Raw genomic sequence first — 5,559 nt, forward strand, 5'->3', positions numbered from 1 at the left:
TGTGTGTGTGTGTGTGTGTGTGTGTGTGTGTGTGTGTGTGTGTGTGTTAGTGCACATGCCTGCAGACACCAAAAATGAATGCTATATCCCCTGGAACAGGAGCTGCCAGCAGTTGTGTGTAGACTAAAATGGGTGCTGGGAACAAAACTTCGTCCTACTGTAATAGCACACACTCTCAAACACTAAGACATCTTTCTAGCTTCAGAACTGTTTTCTTAACTAGTCACTGACATCTCAAATACCCAAAATACATTATCAATGTTGTTTAAAGAAAAACCATCTAGTTGCACACAGAATCATGGGTCCACCCACCCTGCTCTGTCCCCACCTCATAGCAAATATCCCATATCTTATAAACATACCTGCAAAATGGCTTTGGATCATTATTCTATCTTTCTTCTATGGCAATAAATGATTCACTTGGGGATTTTTGTCCTTGTTTTCAAGCTAGTTCTGATTGTTTGAATCAAGAAACACCAGATTTTATATCAGAGGCCAATACCAGAATCCCCCTAATACTTCCTCACTAGAGTACAGGGATAGTACACTGTCACCAGTGTTCACAGATGCATGCCAATTAGACACTGTGACTTTATCAGTTTCTTTTTGTTTTGCTGAGCTGCTGATAATGTAAAAATTCTTTGCAGGGTTAAATCTGTCCTTCCCTTCATTAACATCATCTGGAACTTGAATGGATGAAGCTCAGAGGTATAGGATTTGCTTAGATGATCAAGGTCTGTAATTCAATCCTGAGCATTGAAAACAAATGTATCCTGCCCTTAACTATTTCCTATAATATGTTTGTAGACTTTGTCAGCCTTTCAATACAGGAAAGTTACTATGTCTACATTAATCTTGGAAACATCAACCACAAACAACTCTTTATGACACAAGTTTCATTTTGATTTTTTTTAAATTCCTATTTGTCTTTATGTGTTTTGCCTTTATATATGTCTGTGCACCACATGCATGTCTGGTGCCTGAGGAAGCCACAGTGTCATGTTCCCTGGGACTGGAATTACAGGCAATTGTGAAATACCATGTTCATATAAATGTGTGTGTGCAATCAATGATAAAAATCATGGAAAGAGAAGCATGGAAAACAGAAAAGGGAAATTACTTTCATCTTTTCAATCCTCAGAATATTAAAAGCATTAAATTTGCTTGATTAATGAATATTTAGTTAACATCATAAAAATCAATTACATTTTGAAGTTAGCTGCATGTGCTGTACCCATTGTGCTGAGACACTCACAGTTCTACATTTAAACTAAGTGCTGTTAATAAAAGTCCCTGCTTAAAAAGAAAATCAGTTCACTTTACAAATGAAACTAAGGTTAGTACCAATTACCAGTTGTCAAGGCAACAGCTGAATACACAAAGGTGGGCATTTTGCTCCTTTAGCTTATTCAGTTAGCTACCTACATGGGGCATAGGATATTAAGTTAAGCATCTATAAAATTACAATGTTGGGGTCAGATCTTTCTCCCTTAGCCTTTACACACTAATATTATCTTGCAACACTATTAATTAGCCTTTATTGTTTCCTTGTCTAGCTTTGAAAGCACATAATTATAGAGTATTTATATTCCACAACTTCCCTACATTGCTCGTTAGAAAAATATTCTTTCTAATATTGTGAGACTGTATTTTCAAAAAACTCATTTTGTTCAATGTTTAAAAGATGGTTCATGCAACCATTTGCCTTTCACATGAATTATACACAAAACCCAAATTAATGTCACATAGAAAGCCTTCAAAAATTCTTTTATTGTAATTTATTGTTTTCTGATTTTTGAACTTTAAAAAAACACATGAGAACATTTGTCCAAAAGCTAATTTTTATGAAATTATTTTTGCATTTCTTAAATATTAATTTATAAATGGTAGATTTATATCTCTGGTGTAACAAAAGATAACTTTCTCCTACCTGAATACACTATGTAAATTATCTATTTAAATTGAACTGTTTAAAATCTTTAGTAACTGTACTGTGCTTTATTATTTATTTGTATTAATCTATCATAAAATTTTTTGATATTTCCTTACCACTTGTTTGTGAATAATTTTAAAATAATAAAATTAGCACAACCATGGTGAGGATATTTATGGTAAGGATATTAGAACCTAGACTGGTAGCTCTTATAGCATAGACCAGAGAAACATCTATATCCTATAGGGGAACACAGTCAGAAGAAAAATAAACATTCTCTGCCCTATATAGACCTATGGAATCAAATTAGGCAGAATCTGGCAATCAGATTAGAAAATCCTACTTGCTATGCAAATGTATACAAAAAGTATCAAACTTCAGACTTTTCCAACACCATATTGTGGATACATGTTTACTTATGGCATAGAGGGAATCTTGAATCTACAAGTGTATTATGAGAAAATATTATACATTAAGGTGAAGTTTTATCAACATTTCTGGTGTTAATTTGTCCTCCAGTAGATGACAGTTACTCCCTCTTTTCAGCAAAATTAAATTTATAACTCAATATCATTCTTAATATTTTTAACATGTGATACACAGTACCAGTCCATATAAACCCCTTTGTTCAAAAGCAGAAAATAGACCAACTAGGTAGAAGCTTCTCTAAGCTAAATAATTGTCTGTGGAGATCAACAAAACCCCAAATCTGTCAGTCTTGAAATCTAGAGCTGTTTGAACATACTGCATTGTCTCTCAAGGATGAGCAAACCATATCTTAAAGTTTGTGGTTTGATAATAGCAAGAAACACAAATGTCAGAGTCTACGCTAACAAAAGGAATACAGTGAAACAGAAGACAATTCATAGAAAATATCTCCCAATTCTCAGTCCTAGACTCCAAGGACACATTGTCTATCCCCCTTGACACCCAGTCACAAAACAGTTTTGCTCTCACATGAACTAATCCTGACACCCACCAGTCTGCCCAACTCACCTGGACTGTCCTACTCCAGGAATTCCTAGGAGAACCCTTATTTGGCCAGGCCCTGGTTTCTGATCTACTCTATTTCTCCCCAAAGTTAAACGCATACAGTTTGTAGATGACATCCTCCTTGGCATTGCATCCCTACAAATTAGCTAAACTGACATCTCTGCACTTCGAAATTTCTTGCCCAGCCAGAGCAACAGAGTCTCACTTTCTAAGGTCCAATTGTCCACTTCTCAGGTCACATCCTTGAGACTAGCAATTATACCAACCCACAAAGCCATTATGTTAGATAGAACATACCTAATGTAGCCTCTCCCAGTCCGAAGAGGAGATTTTATAATTTCTACAAATAGCTGGCTTCTTACACTCTAGATCCCCTCCTTTTCCATTTTGCCCAGCTTCTATATGAAGCAGCCTTTGGCCACTTACATTAACCCCTTCTTACACCCATTACCAAGCCCTTTCATAAGCTCCAAAAGGTCCTCATTCAGGCCCTGACCTTATGTCTTCCAGACCTAACCCATACCTTCTCCCTTTATATTACAGAAAAAGATGGATATGCTCTCAGAATTCTAGGCCACCAACTGGGACCCTCCTTTGCATTGGAGGCATACCCCTTAAAGAAATTAGACCTCATCATCAAGGGAAGGGCATCATGAATGTGAGTGTTAGCTGCTGCAGAGCTCCTCAATTGCCAACACAAAAAACTAAATTTTGGATCACCTATCACTATTTTCTTCTCCCATAACATGTTCCACTTCTTAACATGTAAAGGATTACAAATTCTACCTCCATCCAGGATTCTTTCTTTCCAGATGGCACTAGTAGAGACTTTATTCTTGCTTTTCAATCATGCCCCCCAACCAACATCTCAAATCTTCTTCCCTGATCAAAACAGACCACTTCCCATCTCAATCTTGCATTAAAACCTCATCCTTCACACATTCAGGAGGGCATATTACTTGGTACACAGACGGAAGCTCCTTAGCAAATGGGGAAGTGTTGGACTGATGTTTTGTGCTCTGTGTAAAGATTATCCTTGTATTACTCAAATGTTGATTTCTATAATGGCAGAGAATTGGATATAGGCCAGACTTTGCTATTGTTATTTTTATAAAGCATCACTTGCCTCAGTGTTTTGTAAGCACTCTTCTCCACCACTTTCTGATTGGTCAATAAAGAGATGATCAGCCAATTTGCTGGGCAGAGGAAATAGGAAAGCTGGACTTCCCATCCAGGGGTCCCAAAAAGAGAGCAATAGGAAAAGGACCACAAGGAGAAGAGATGGAGAAACTACATGGAAAGACCAGGAAGATTCACCATAAAGTCATAATAAGAGAGAGGATGAGGATACACATGGACCAGAGCCAGCCAGAGCAAAACCAGATTAACAAGTAATTGGCATTTGTCTGATATTAAGAGCCCTAGAGGGTTAGAATAGCTCAGAACCTGCCCAGCCTAGACTTATAGCTTATTAATATGTCTTTGTGTCAACTTATTTGGGAGCTAAAAAGAACAGATAAGATGTCCATGCTTAAATTATAATCTATAAGGGGTTCCAAAAAGCCTGCTATGCCATAATATCAGATACTGAAATGATTGAGGCACAAGCGAGATGACATTTTGTCTCTACAACCTACATCGCTATTGAAAATCCCTGACACTTGACAAATTCTGTCCTATCTATGTCAGCTCTTTCATCCTTATAGCCAAGCCTAATCTTACTTTTTAAAAAACCTGCCTGCAACCTACCTGCATTTCATAAGGACTATTGCTGCTTCTTGTAAAATTTGTCAAATTTTGACCCTAACTCCAGATATCACCCCCCTTTTCCCTACCTACCAGGCCAGAGGCTCTCTTCCCAGACACCCACATGCCCAGAGTAAAACTGGTTAAGTACCTCCTGGTCTTGGTGACCACATTCTCAGGGTAGGTGGAGGAATTCCCCACTACTAACAAAAAAAGCTCAGACAGTCTCTGACCTCCTCTGAGGGATCACTCTTTACTTTAGAATATCCACCTACCTCCAGTCAGACAATGGTCCTAAATTGACCTCCTTTATTTTACAAACCCTAAAGCCCTCAACATTCCTTGACATTTCCATATCCCATACCATCTCCAGTCCTCAGAAAAATAAAATGATCTAACTGCTCAAAAAAAAAAAAACCCTTGTCAAACTGTCATAAAATCATCACCTCAGATTGACAAAGCCCCTCCCACTAGACATTCTCAGGCTACAGACTCTCCTCAAGCCATTCTTTTCTATCTCACCATTTGAGTTCATGTATGGACCACCAGTTCTGACTAGCAGTCTTTCACTGAAACCCTTGCCTCTTCCTGATCGCCTACTCACCCACCTACTCTGTCATTTCTGTTTCTTCCCTTGGAACTTTACTGACCTTTCTCTATCCCAGCCACACACTAACTCCTGTCCACACCCTATCAACACTGGAGGTGAGGTCCTTCTCGTCCCTCCAGACCCTCATTTCTCACCCCTTTACCCTAAGTGGCCAGCTCCTTGGAGGAGACCCTGACAGCTACCAAGCTTGAGGGGCTCCCTTGTTGGATTCACCTATCACACCTCAAGTACTTTACTCCCCAGCCTCAAAACAATTTCCCTTCCTACACATCAACCC

This window comes from Grammomys surdaster, unplaced genomic scaffold (assembly GCF_004785775.1).
Source record: "Grammomys surdaster isolate TR1022 unplaced genomic scaffold, NIH_TR_1.0 126182, whole genome shotgun sequence".
NCBI lineage: Eukaryota > Metazoa > Chordata > Mammalia > Rodentia > Muridae > Grammomys > Grammomys surdaster.